The following is a 15184-nucleotide window of genomic DNA, read 5'->3' on the forward strand; positions in this document are numbered from 1 at the left end:
CACATTCATACACCTCACGTTCCTCATGTACTTCTGACCCCTCATTCTTTCTTTGAATCTATAAACCTAGAAGCAGCTCCAGTAACATGATCCTAAAAAGACTTCTCCACTCTTGTCTCTTATTTATAAACATCTTTCCCTGAACTTTGAATCACAATCAGATTCACTTTTCCTAAAATAAGTGTTTCATATGAAATATTTTTAAACCCAAATTTCTAATCAGTTAAGTCTTAACACAGCCTGAGATGCTAGATTGCATTAATGGTTCTACTCTTTTCTTTGAATGGCTGACAGTATATATTTTTTATTTATTTATTTTTTCTTTGAGTTAGAGAGAGAAGAAGGGAGACGAAGAGAGAACATCAACTGGCCGCCTCCTGCATGCCCCCAATGGGGACTAGGCCCACAACCTGGGCATGTGCCCTGACCGGAATTGCACTGAAAACCTCCTGGTGCATGGGGCGATGCTCAACCACTAAACCACACCAGCTGGGCAGTATATATATATTTTAAATCATCAGAAGCAATATCAAAGAGGGACAAAAGAACGGGATGACAGTACACATTTTAAAGATGAAAAAGACAAATTCAAAGTTTAAACCTTGACTGAATTCTGGCACTTTAATAAATGCTCAGTGGACTGAACACTGTCCCATGAACTCAGAGGTCCCGGTTCAATTCCTGGTTAGTGCACATGCCTGGGTTGTGGGGTCAGTCCCCAGTGCGGGGCCTGCACAAGGCAGCTGATTGGTGTATCTCTCACATCAGTGTTTCTCTCTCTCTAAAATTCAACTTAAAAAAAACAACTAAAAAATCAATAAAATTTTAAAAAACAATAAAAAAATGCTATAGAAGGTGTTTGGGAAATAATTGAAGAAATGTAGACTGAATATTATGCAATATTAGGGAATTATGGCTAATTGTTTAAGGTATGATAATGGTATTTTGGTTATATAGCAAGATGCCACTATTTTTATAAAATGCATACTCAATTAAAAAAAAATTTTTTTTTAATCCTCACCTGAGAACATTTTTCCATTTTTTGTTCAGATAGAGTGGGAGGGAGAGAGAGGAAGAAACAAAGAGAGAGAAACATCGACGTGAAAGGGGCACATCGAATGGCTGCCACCCGTACAACGCAACCAGGGCCGGGGACAAACTGCAACTGAGGTGCATGCATGCCCTTAGCGGGAACTGAACTTGGATCTCTCTGGACTGCAGGCTGACGCTTTAACCGCTGAGCCAAACCAGCCAGGGCCATACTTAATTTTTTGGAGTGAAGTGTCATGTTTCAGAACACAATACCCATGCACAGGGATCTGATGTATAAAACAAAGTTGCTAAAATATTAATTACTGAATCTATGTGGTGAGCATATAAAAGATCACTATTCCTTCAATGTTTTTAATGTTTGAAATTTTATAATACAGAAGAATTGAGGCCCTGGCCAGTGTGGCTCAGTTGGTTGGAGCATTGTCCCATGCACCAAAAGGTCATGGGTTCGATTCCCGACCAGGGCACATACCAAGGTTTCAGATTCAAGTCCTGATTGGGGCATGTAGGGGAGGCAACCTATCAATGCTTCTCTCACACATCAATGTTTCTCTCAAATCGATAAAAGCATACATACCCCAAAACTTCTACAGTTACCCTGGCCAGTTTTGCTAAGTGGTTAGAGCATCAGCCTGTGGACCAAAGAATCTCGGGTTCTATTCCCTTGTCAAGGGCAAGCACCTCAGCTGTAGGTTCAATACCAGGCCCCAGTCGGGGTTATGCTGGAGGCAACCAATCAATGTGTCTCTCTCACATTGATGTTTCTCTCTCACTATCACTCTCTCTCATCCTTCCCTCCCTCCCACTCTATCTAAAAAAGAAAAAAAGAAGAAGAAAAAAAAAACAATGAAAAATATCCTGGTGTGAGGATAAAAAAAGTCTACAGTTAAAAAAAACTGAAAAAGAATTGATAAACAAATCCTTCCACAATAATTAATGTATAGATTATTTAACAAGTACTTCATATGTGATAAAAGCTGCAGACAGAATAAAACATGGGCCTTCCTTTCAACAGGTTTATAATATACACTTCAGACATCACATTATGGAAATACATGATAGCATTTACTAAGAACTCTGAATTTCTGTGGAAAATGTTAAGTAGCATGATCAGAAGAGACATAAATAAAAGAGGAAGTAACACGTTTAAATGATATAGGACCCAAATAGGTAGAGCATAACCAAAAACCAAGATTCAAAGAATTTTTTTTTTTTTTAAATCCTCACCTGAGGACACTTTCTGCATTCATAGAGTGAGAGGGAGAGAAGGAGAAAGAGAGAAAGAGAGAGAGAGAGAGAGAAACATCGAGTGGTCGCCACCCACACAACCCTAACTGGGGCCGGGAACAAACTGCAACCGAGGTATGTGCCCTTAGCGAGAACCAAACCTGGGTCTCTAGACTGCGAGCCGACGCTCCGACCGCTGAGCCAAACCGGCCAGGGCTCAAAGAATTTTATGGAAAGAACGAAATATATTCAGTTATACTCACATGGTTAATATATACTTTTGTGATGAGACTAAAGTTTACCTTTTTAATGGCTTGACTGATCATATCGCAAGGGCTGTAAGGAAAAGAAATAACCCAGACAAAATATGAAACTGGTTTAAAGTGATCTCTGGACCTAAAAATAATGAGCTGAAATCTCTCATTTGAGTAGGATATTAATGATTTCACTCTCTGATACAATGAAGTCAGTTAGGTGTTTATTCTATAAGTAGGTAATATTATGACAGGCAAGACAAAAAGGTTGGAGATGCCAAAATAAAAATTTACATTATAAAAAAAATCACTTCTAACTTCAGAGTGGATGAGTCATCTCTGAGAATGAATTTATACAGGAAAGGGGGAAAGGCAGAATACGGTGTTCTAAGAGCCACCTCCAGCAAGAGGACAGAAGGGGAAAAAAAAGCAAAAGATGGAATAACAGAAAGATAAAGCAACATCTCTGGTCTTAAAAGCACCAATGAAGCAAAAGTAGGAGACTTCCTAGAGGAGTAGCTCAAACATCACATAAATACTTTCTTATAAAATGGTAAAATAAAGACATCTCTGCCTACTTTTCATGTCTGTGGAGGAAAAAGAAAAAAGAAAAAAAAAGAAAAGAAAACTGCATTGTTTGTAAGAGCAGGAATTAGCTATAATACCAATGTTTTCTGAGAAAGGTTGTGCATGGGCAGCTGCCACTACTATTTTTAGGAAGAGCTCTCATGCACAATGTTCTCCAAAAACATAAGGCATAGCCTCAAGAGCCATTTAAGCCTCCTTGTTTATAACAACAGAATCCAAGAATGTCAAATGAATAAAGGAGACATGGTGGGCCCACTGGCAACCCTGAATAGTAGGAAAAGTAGAAGTGGGCAAGGAAATGCAGAGACACCATCACTTTATAAAGCAGCTTTTAAGTATACTGTTATAAAAGGTCACAACTTTCTATCTCCCTAAATCCCTGACTTGTATATCCAACTGCCTATTTGAATGTGCACTAGATGATCAGTAGATATATCACAAGTAACAAGTCCAAAAGAAAACTCTTGATCTATCTCCAAAATTACTGAAGTCTTCCTATTTCAGTAAATGATAAGTCATTCTTTTAGTTAAAACCATGGAGTCATCAATCAATCCTGTCAGCTTTTCCTTTAATGTATCTTAAGAATCTGATTACTTGTCACTATTTCAATTACAACCATTTTACCTAGATTACTGCAATAGCCTCCAATTACTCTCCTACCCTTGCCCGCCCCTGCCAACTTATTTTCTTTTTAATTTTTCTTTATTAATTTCACAGAGGAAGGGAGAGGGAGAGATGAAACATCAAGAGAAAACATTGATTGGCCACCTCCTGCATGCTCCCCGCTGGGGACTAGCCTACAACCTAGGCATGTGCCCTGACCGGAGATCGAAATGGTGACCTCTTGGTGGTTGATGCTCAACCACTAAGACACACTGTCCAGGCTAAATCTTTTCTTAAATGTCTTGTTGAAAATATAAATATATCACATTGGTATAAATGTAAATTGGCTTACTTCTTTTGAGAACAATGTGCTATTTCTATTAAATCTATAAATATAACTTTACTCAGTGTTTCCACTTGGAGTAAATTATTATATAGTTGTACCTGCATATCTCTGCAAAGCAATATAAACAAGTATATGCACTTTGTCTTCAATAGCATAAGCCTGGATACAACCTAAGTGGCAAATAGGAGATGTACATGAGGGCAGAAGGGAGGGAAGCAGCTTGTTGATACATAATGGGGGAGGTGGGTAAGACAACAGGAAATATAATTATAGATGTAAAATTCAATTCTGAAGCATTTAACCACTGAAAGAATAAGAGAAAGTGGTCAGTAATTTAAAAAATCAAAACAAAATGTCAGATAGTATGTAAAGACTCAAAACCTATAAAAGAAAATGCATGAAGAAAGACGTCTATACACATTGGGGGATATGATACTGAGGGAATCAATGAAAGAGAGAACAATTACACAGAGGCAGTATACATGAAGTAAAAGTGTGGACATTCAAATTAAAGATAATAGGGGAGCCCTGGCTGGTTTAGCTCAGCAATTAGAGTATTGGCCTGCAGTTCGATTCTGGTCAAGGGCACATACTTCAGTTGCAGTTCCTCCCCAGCCCTGGTAGGGTCCTGCAGGAGGCAACCAGTCAACTGTCTCTCACATCAATGTTTCTCTCTCTCGCTCCCTCCTACTCTATCTGATGATAAATAGAAAAATATCCTCAGGTGAGGATTTAAAAAGAAAAAAATAATAGGGAACCTGGTCCTCTAGAATCTAATTACAGGAGTACAGAAACAGAAAAAATGACTGGAAATGACATTTAAGTATCTAAAAGATTCATACCAAGTGATACTCTAAGAATAGGACCTGTAAGAAAAAATCTTCAAAAGCATTTCAGGTGTCAATGCTTACTGAACAATTGCAACCCGTCTAGTTGTCATTCACTCACCTGGACAAATGTCCTTTCCACTTCTTTCTCCACCATTCAATTTGTCTTTTTGCTTCAACAAAGAATCATGAACAGCTTGGTCAATTTATATAATCTGCTATTGGGGAAATGACACACCACTAGAAGGTTAATGCTGTGTCCAAAAATTCCATCCTAGAACTCAGGCTGAGCCCTGGGGTCTCAGGGCCTTCTGAGAGATGAGGAAGGCGCAATTTCCAGGGATGCACAAGAAAGGGGACCTATAAAAAAGAACAAAGTAATGACCTTTTGCCTTAAAGATTAAAGTACAATTATACGAGCAAAGGGACTAAGACTATTTGAATTCTGAATTCCAAGGCCATATTCATTAAACCATTTAAGCCTCCACACATCTGAAATGGGCAAAGAAAGGACCTTTACTTTCAGAACTTTACTTACATAGGAAAGATGTTCATACCTTTCCTGACTAAGTTATTTTCTCTAGTACCACACTCATGCACAAGTTCTTGAGAGGATTTTAACTGTGGTCTTTATTCCTGGATAAATTCAATACTCATAGCTATGACTACAACAACATATGTCTATCAGAACTAAGCCACATGGATACAATGGGTAGGAAGTTGTTCTGACAATATTCAATAATTTTTTTTTAAAAACCTCAAAAAGTTCCTGGAATCCTAATATTTACTTTGCATTATATTCTGAGTGAAACTATATATTAGAAATGTCCTGTAAATATGTTCATCCATTCATTCAAAAACCACTTTTAAGGTCATTATAAGGACAACTGACAAAATCTGAATATGGCCTGGATTAAATGATAGCAACATATCAATGTTCAATTTTCTGAGTTTGACTACTGTACTATGGTTATAAAAAAGAATGTCCTTGTTCTTAAAAAATCATGCTGAAGTATTTAGAAATAAAGGGAGCAGGTATGCAACTTAGTCTCAAATGCTTCAGAAAAAAAAATTACACAAATACATACTGAGAGAAAGAGAGAAGGAAAATTAAGGTGAAAAAACAAAATGTGAATGATGGATGAATTAGGGTGAAGGGTATATGGGACTTCTCTGTACTATTCTAACTTTTCCATTATGTTAAAATCATATTTAAAAAGCAAAATTCTTTTTAGAAAATCTTAAGTTACTAGTTACATATATACTATCTACACTTGAAAAAACTTGGTCACCAATTTATACTGGGGTATGACAGAGATGGAAGGCTTAGAGCCTTATTTAAACAGTGATGTACACGGAGAGAAACATGAAAGGGCAAGTTGGCTGAAGACAACCTATAAAAAGATCAAGTTTGTATTTAGGAAATGCAGAATGTCAGGTTTACATGAAAAATACAAGCAGATATATCCATTAAGCAATTGTATATGTAGATAAGGAGTTCAGAACAGGCCTAGAATTGACATGGGAATTTGTCATGTGTCAGAATATCATTGCTGCTGAAGACACAGATGGAATGTTACTGTGACTACTTACAGAAAATACACACATTGCCCTGGCCGGGTAGCTCAGGTGGTTGGAGAGTTGTCCCATACACCAAAAGGTTATGAGTTTGATCCCCAGTCGGGGTGTGTATGGAAGGCAACTAATCGATGTTTCTCTCTCTCAAAAAAAAATTTTTCAAAGAAAACATATCCGTGGGTGAGGATTAACAAAAAAAAAAATAAAATAAAAACAAAAGAATATACATGTTATGTGAAAAGGATGGTCAAAGCCCTGGCCGATTTGGCTCAGCGGTTAGGGCGTCGGCCTTCGGTCCAGAGAGACCCAGGTTCAGTTCCTGCTAAGGACACATATCTCAGTTGCAGTTTGTCCCAGGCCCTGGTTGGGTCATGCGGGTGGCAGCCACTCGATGTGTCCCTTTCACGTCGATGTCTCTCTCTCTCTCTCTCTCCCCCTCCCACTATATCTGAACAAAAAATGACAAAATGTTGAGTGAGGATTAAAAAAAAAAAAAAAAAAGAGTCCTGGCCAGTTTGGCTCAGTGGTTAGAGCGTCGGCCTGCGGTCCGGAGAGATCCGGGTTCGGTTCCCGCTAAGGGCACATACTTTGGTTGCAGTTTGTCCCCGACCCTGGTTGGTTGTGTGGGTGGCAGCCACTCGATGTGTCCTTTCACGTCGATGTTTCTCTCTCTCTCTCCCCCATTCTATCTGTACAAAAAATGGAAAAATATCCTCGAGTGAGGATATTAAAAAAAAAAAGATGGTCAAGGACAGAGAGAATCCGAGGGATATCAAGGAGGCAAGAAAAAGTTTCACAGGAACATTGTGGCTGCTTAGTTTTGAATCTTTCAAATACTACTCCTTTTTGAAAACCATACCAACGTCAAGAATAACAGGAAGGCCCTGGCCTGTTTGGCTCAGCGTTTAGAACATCAGCCTGTGGACCAAAGGGTCGTGGGTTTGATTCTGGTCAAGAGCACGTACCTCAGTTGTGGTTCGTCCCTGGCCCTGGTTGGAGTTGTGCGAGAGGCAACCAGTCTATGTGTCCCTCTTACATTGATGTTTCTCTCTCCCTCCCACTCTATCTAAAGATAAAAAATTTTAAAAAGCTAAACAAAAAACAAAAAACTAGAAGAGGCAGGTAATCTTTGAACCATGGAATGATACTATGTCCCTGGCTGGTTTTGCTCAGCAGTTAGAGCATCAGCCTGTGATCCAGAGAGACCAGGGTTCGGTTCCCGCAAAGGCACGTACCTTGGTTGCAGTTTGTCACTGGCCCTGGATGGGCAGTGCGGGTGGCAGCCACTCGATGTGTCCCTTTCACGTCGATGTTTCTCTCTCTCTTTCTCTCCCTCTCTATCTGAACAAAAAATGGAAAAGTGTCCTCGATGAGGATAAAAAAAAACCAAAAAAACAATGATACTATGCCTCATTTTTCCTAATATTCAGTGGAAAATGTATCTGATACAAACATGATTAACACAAAATAACCTGTGTCCATGACAGGATACTATAATAAACAATGAAAATAAACAGCATAAATTTCCAACAATTAAATAAACTCATTGAAAAATACTGCCACAAAGCAGATCAAAAATGAAACATGCCCTGGCCGGTTTGGTTCAGTGGTTAGAGCAACGGCCTGCGGTCCAGAGACACCTGGGTTCAGTTCCGCTAAGGGCACATACCTCGGTTGCCGTCTGTCCCCGGCCCTGGTTGATCATGCGGGTGGCAGCCACTCAATGTGTCCCTTTCACATCGATGTTTCTCTCTCTCTTTCTCCCTCCCACTCTATCTGAACAAAAAATGGAAAAAATGTCCTTGCGTGAGGATTATTGGAAAAAAAACAAAAAAACTTTAAGAAACAAGTAAAGTTATAAAAAGAACAAAAATAAACAAACAAGAACTGCATAAAGAAAAAAGAGTTGGGAAAGGAATGAAAACAGTAAGAATGGACATCTTATTTTCTGTTTGATTTTTTTTTAAAGACTGCAGTATCACAGTTTGGAGGGGTTCCCCCCCCCCTTGATTAACATGACTTTTCCTGGTTGTTGTATCTGAGACACAGCAGTGGCCTCAGCCTTAAGCTTTCTGTTTCTACTCACATCCCCAGAGATCCAGGCAGCATGAATAATCTATACTGCTATATAGATAATTATAGTCTATATCTGACCACAAAAGCCATCATCTTATCTAATGCAAAAACACTGGAGGCATTTCTATTAAATTCTAAATAAAGACAGAATGCCCATTCTCTCAATTACTATTTAATATAAACAACTGTTCAGTACGTTAAGCAGGGAATAAAACTAATTTATAGAAACAAACAAGCTTCCACGTGGCCGGTGTAGCTCAGTGGTTGAGCATCAACCCATGTACCAAGAAGTTGAGGGTTTGATTCCTGGTCAAGGTACATACTCAGGTTGTGGGCTCAATCACCAGTAGGGGGCATGCAGGAGGCAGCCGATTGGTGTTTCTCACATAGATGTTTCTATCTCTCTCTCCCTCCCTCTAAAAAAATCAATAAAAACATTTTTAAAAAAGAGATAAAGTACCTAGAAACAAACTTACTAAGAAGTGTCCAAAACACATAAAGACAATTTTATTTTTTTTATTTTCATTTTTTATCCTCACTAGAGGACATTTTTCCATTTTTTGTTCAGATAGAGTGGGAGGGAAAGAGAGGAAGAGAGAGAGAGAAACATCGACGTGAAAGGGACATATCGAGTGGCTGCCACCCACACGACCAACCAAGGCCGGGGACAAACTGCAACTGAGGTACGTGCCCTTAGCGGGAACCGAACCCAGGTCTCTCTGGACCGCAGGCCGACGCTCTAATCGCTGACCAAACCGGCCAGGGCCATAAAGACAATTTTAAACACTCCAGAGGACCTAAAAGGAAACTAAGCATATCATGTACATGGATAGGAACATTTAATATCATAAAGTTCTAATATCCCTTTTCCCTAAATTATTTTATAAGTTTAATGCAATACCAATAAAAATAAGGGTTTTTATCCCCCCGGAACAAGCTGATTCAAAAGTTTACATAGAAAAACAAACAAGCAAGAATAACTAGGAAATTCTGCAAACAACAAGCAATAAGAAACTAGCTATAACAGATAATAAAACAAAATTACAAAGCCTCAATAACAGCCCTGGCTGGTTTGCCTCATTGGTTAGAGTGTTGGCCTGTGGACTGAAGAGTCTCGGTTTCTATTCCCGGTCAAAAGCATGTACCTGGGTTGCAGGTTCAATCCCTGGCCCTGGTAGGGATCCCGTGGCAGGCAACCAATCGATGTATCTCTCCCATATCGATGTTTCTCTTTCTCTCTCTATTTCTTTCTCTCTCTCTCTTCCTCTCTCCCTCCCTCCCTCCCTTCCATTCTATCTAGAAATCAATGGAAAAATGTCCTCAAGTGAGGATTAAAAAAACACACAAAAAAACATCAGAAGTTCTGAATTAGGGCCATGAGAAAGGAACCATCATAGAAAGCAAAGAACAAACTTCATGAAGGCGGTGGTGGTGAGTTTCTAAGATGAATGTAACTTGAACACAGAAAGCTAACTTCCTCATTCCATTATTAAAAAGAAATGCTCCCACCCAACAATGTTTAAAAATGGAAATAAGAGCATCTACCCATCTGAACCTCTCAGAAATTTCTAACAGAAACAGTACAAATGACTATACTGTTTCCGAGGAGGTATTATTTTGCAACTAGTAATAACAGTACTATTTAACATTAATCCAGTACTTGCTACATACCAGGCACTATTCTATAGAATTTAGAATTCCATAAACTGCACAACCACCCTGTGAATCAAATACTATTAGGAGATGAGAAACTCTGTATTACAAAATGAGAAACTGAGGCACAAGGTTTAAGTACCTAAGGTCACTGAGGTACAATGTGGCAAAGGAAGGAGTTAAGAGGCAGCCTGACTCCAAGGCCTATTTCCTCCTTTTAAAAAACAAACAAAAGGTCATTCTTAAAGGGGCCCAAGGGAAGGCCAGAGGCTGCAGAATGCCAGGAGGAAAATGAGGGAGTCTTTGGTGGTTCGTGACATTGCTGAAGATTTAGTGGAAAAATGGAGAAAGTTTTGTTTTCCCAAGAAACAAACAATGCTGCCATTATAACGAAGATTGATAAGGATAAACGCCTGGTGGTACTGGATGAAGAGCCTGAGGGCATTTAAAAGATGAACTACCTGAAGGACAACCTCGCTTCATTGTCTATAGTTATAAATATCAACATGATGATGGAAGAGTCTCATATCCTGTTTTATTTTCTCAAGTCCTGTTGGATGTAAGCCTGAACAACAGATGATGTATGCTGGGAGTAAGAATAAACTAGTCCAAACAGCTGAACTAACCAAGGTATTTGAAATAAGAAATCGAAGACCTAACTGAAGAATGGTTACGTGAGAAACTTGGATTTTTCCATTAATGTGAAGTTCTCTGTTTCTAAAGTATTTATGTATTAACCTGACTGTACTGAAACCAGACATACTTACTAATGCCTAAAACTGCACTGTTACTTATAGTTTGTTTCCCAAGAAAAATTCTTCAAAGTTTGAACAAATAGGAAACCATCTTCATAGTAATAAAACTTTGTAAAATGTTTCCTTATATTTGTAATTGTTAGTTGGACTACTCTCCAGGGACTTTTTGCACTCCTGTGACTAATTTCTATAACTTATGGTTAAGACTTTGTTACTATTTGCAGACACCACTGGAAAGTGGATACTGTGATAGACAACAGTCGCCTCCTTTTGACAAATACTGGATATTAGCAGTTTATATATGGAAACAGCATATTATCACTTGTCAGAAATTTGAAATTAATTTGGGGTAAGAGACTTGAGTGACCCGATTTTGAACCATGAGTAATAATTTACTATAGTGTAACTGCATTACAAGTACTTTTTTTCATCAATTCTATCCCTTCTTTGGTTTCCTATATTTTTTTGATCAAGTCCAGAATCTTGGTTCATCAATCGCTCATTCTTAAGGTCTGGGAGTTAGATTTTATAATTATAACTATTCTTATGGAAAATAGCATCTTAGGAATTGATGGGTTGTAACTAATCAAGGGCTTTATTCTTGGTTATATCATTTCTTGAGAGTTTTGAATCTAAGTTAATAATACCTTATTTACAAAGCACCTCTTAATGTCCTGTGAAAACTAGTTATTTTAAATTTGTAAATACTGTACCTTTGATTTATTAGCTTTAAAGTTAGTTTAAGACTTTTACACTGCCAATATCCCAGATTTGGCAAAATTAATATTTTTTGTAAAGGGTCCAAGTAAAACAACTTTCTAATGTGTGCATCTATAATTTGTAATAAAATCAACTTCATATTTTTAAAATTCCAAAAAAAAAAACAACAAACAAAAACACTTTGACTTTTGAATATACTAAATTCATATAGTTAGAAAACAAACATTAAAAGGTAGTTGACTTTGCCCTATCTATGCCTGTACTACTACCCCCAACAAAGACAGCCACTTCTGTCTTGTGTATCTTGAGGTTTTTTTGTATGTTTGTTTTCTTTTATCCTCACCTGAGGACATTTTTTTGCATTTATCTTCAGAGAGCGCTGGAGGGAGAAAGGAGAGACAGAGAGAGAGAGAGAGAGAGAGAGAGAGAGAATGAATTGACATGAGAGTGACACATCGAATGGTTGCCACCCACATTACCCCAACCGAGACTGGGGACAAACTGCAACCAAAGTACGTGCCCTTAGCAGGAACCGAACCCAGGACTCTCCGGTTCGTGGGCCAGTGCTCTAAATGCTGAGCCAAACTAGCCAGGGAATGAGGGGGTTTTTTTGTTGTTTTTTTTAAATCCTCACCCGAGAACATTTTTCCATTTTTTGTTCAGATAGAGTGGGAGGGAGAGAGAGAAACATCCATGTGAAAGGGACACATTGAGTGGCTGCCACCTGCACAACCCAACTGGCCAGGGACAAACTGCAACCGAGGTATGTGCCCTTAGCAGGAACTGAACCCGGGTCTCTTTGGACCACAGGCCAACACTCTAGCTGCTAAGCCAAACCGGCCAGGGCTTTTTAATTGATTTTAGAGAGAGAGAAAGGGAGAGGGAGAGGGAGGGAGAAACATCAATGACAGAGAACATCGACTGGCTGCCTCCTGCGTGCCCCCCAATGAGAACTGGGCCCATAAGCTGGGCATGTGCCCTGACCCTGACAGGGAATTGAACCAGCGACCTCCTGGTGCATGAGTCGATGTTCAACCACTGAGCCACAGTGGCCAGAGTACTTTGAGTCTTTTTTATAGGAAACAAATACAAATATATATTCTTATTTCTCCTGTTTCTTACTTCAGATGAAGCATACTATACATTCTGGATCTTGCTTTTTTCACTTAACCTATTTTTGGAGTTATTTCAAGTGTCAGTATACAGAAAACTTCCTCTTCATTCTTTTGTACAGCTGTATATTATTCTGTTGTATAGATGTACCATTATTTTATCCAGTCTCCAAATGATGGGTAAGAATTGTTTTTAATCTTTTCCTATGCCAAACATTACTGCAATGAGCAATCATTTAATGCAAATACAAATAAATTTGTGGGATTTATTTCCAGATATGAAATAGCTGGCTCAAAAAAAAAATACATTTGTAGTTATTATAGATATTGCTGAATTGTCCTTTCTAGGCCGGCTTCATGCTAATACTAATACTATTCAAATTTCCAAGGACTTATATTTTCAAATATGTTAACAGTGGGCTCTTATGTTCCCACACAACTGCTTTTCTTTTTCAGCTTTACTATCTATTCTAGCTTGTCTAGTTTTCCATATGAAGTGCAGAATCAGCTTATCTAGTTACAAAGGGGAGAAAAAAACTGTAATGCTTTTTAAAAAAATTCTTACCGGAGGATATTTTCCCCCTTATCTTCAGACAGAGTGGGAGGGAGGGAGAGAAAAACAGCCATGTGAGAGAGGCACATCAATTGGCTGCCTAACGCAGACCTGGAACCAGAGCTGGGACCAAACCCAAACTGAGTTATGTGCCCTTGACTAGAATGGATCCTGTGACCCTTTGGTCCTGGGGCAGAAGCTCTAACTGCTGAGCCAAACTGGCCAGGGCAAACTGTAAATACTTTTATTAGGATCACATTAAATTAATAAACTTAAGTTTGCATACTTCTTTACATCTTCCTATTGAAAACATGGTATATATCTATTTGTACACATCGTGTTATGCCCTTTAGTATTTTAAAGTTATTTTCTAATAGTTTTGCCTATTTCTTAAGTTCATCTCTCAATATTTTATTGCTCTTTTAAATAGTGGTTCCTTCTATTATATCTTCTAACCGCTCGTCTATTTTAATGTGGTACCCAATAACTTTAACTTTCTTATTACTAAAAATTATGTGAAGGATAACTGGGTGGGTGGTGGGTTCCTTACAAAAAGCATCTTTGCAAACAATTTTCTCCATTACTTCACAAAATCTATACAATCTGAGAACCCCTAGATTGATTTAGGAGTCAAAACACCCAGAATCTAGTCCAGACTAGATTGGGTGGATGAAAGTTGCAACAACTAAGTTTTCTTAAAAGAACGGAAGTAACTGTTTAACGTAGGACCCCAAACCCTTGACTCCCTAATCCTGGGCTTTCTGTGCTGTGCGACACCGCTTCTCAAAGCGCAACGCTGATACTTAGTCTAGGACTTAATAGCAGCCCTATTTAAGTACCCCCAAAATCAGGGGAATCTGAGACCGTCTGAAACAGGCTCTCTCAAGCAGAAAATTCCTTTCAAACATACTTGGTCGCTTACACAAATGAAATCATGGTCATTCGCATTCTACCCCAATAAAAAAGAAATGAGTTTTTATATAAAAATCCATTTTAAAATTATTTATCACTTAGCTCCTCCCCCCTTCAAATCGTCAAGTAAAACTGATGTTTCAGGAAGACGGCACCGTTATCAACACTTTCCACAAGGGAAAGGCTGCTCAAATGTTATTACCTCAATGCTGTCCCCCTAGAGCTCCCCCTCAGACGCATCCTTACACAATCCTGCAACCAGTTTCTCACTCAATAACCTCAAACATCTAGTCAAATTGAGGATCACACACGTTCGAACCTTCCTCAGAGGCCCTCCAACCCCACCCCACAGGCAGCCGAGCAGCTCTTAAACCCACTCCCCTTCCTCCGCGCCGCACCCCAATAGATCCGAAATCCTCCCCTTCAACCTCCCGTACCCGACCGACCCAAGACGCCCACATCCCACCTCCTACTTTCGCGCCACGTGGACCCAGGGGCCGACTGACCAGCGGACAAAGACCAAAATGTCCACTCGGTGTGTTGCGCCTGCGCATTCGGAGGGCTACTAAACAATCCCACAAGTCTCCGCGGCGCAGCACGTACCGTCACCCAGGCCAGACCCAGCGTGGGCTCTAATTACTTTCTACCAACCTCAACGCTGATTTTCCGGCCTTGGACTACATTTCCCTTAAGGCTTTGCTGGTTGACACTCGGCCTCTGTCTCTCCTATGCGAACTTGGCTGCCTTTTTCTGTGATTATGGCGCTCTTGCAGTGAGTAGTCCTACCTTGGAGAAAGGTCAGCTCCAGCCTGGTGGGAGGTTTGGAACGGGAACTCCCTTTTTGAAGTCTCCTGAGCGCAGTGTCAAAGGAGCCAAGATCAAATTCCGAAGTACGAGGACGCCATCTTGTCTGGCTGGTCGGGAGC

At 39.4% G+C, this 15184-nt stretch overlaps 1 protein-coding gene and 1 pseudogene across 5 annotated transcripts in view; one reads left to right on the forward strand and one right to left on the reverse strand.

Annotated features, from left to right (window-relative positions):
* ZNF146 (zinc finger protein 146) overlaps positions 1-15184 on the reverse strand; it is a 29658-nt gene that overhangs the window by 9773 nt on the left and 4701 nt on the right. The window contains exons 1-3 of one of the 5 annotated variants that reach the window (XR_004961122.1): positions 14725-14804; positions 5021-5259; positions 2542-2616 (exon numbers count right to left, since the gene is read on the reverse strand). The gene's annotated coding sequence lies outside the window, so the exon portion shown is untranslated. Of the gene's footprint in view, positions 1-2541; positions 2617-5020; positions 5260-14724; positions 14805-15044; positions 15155-15184 lie in introns of those variants that run through there. The other 4 variants (XM_036274703.1, XM_036274702.1, XM_036274705.1 and 1 more) reach the window with 4 other exon arrangements.
* On the forward strand, positions 10498-10906 carry LOC118638648 (annotated as a pseudogene).

Source organism: Molossus molossus, unplaced genomic scaffold (assembly GCF_014108415.1).
Source record: "Molossus molossus isolate mMolMol1 unplaced genomic scaffold, mMolMol1.p scaffold_m16_p_21, whole genome shotgun sequence".
In the NCBI taxonomy this organism is placed as follows: Eukaryota; Metazoa; Chordata; class Mammalia; order Chiroptera; family Molossidae; genus Molossus; species Molossus molossus.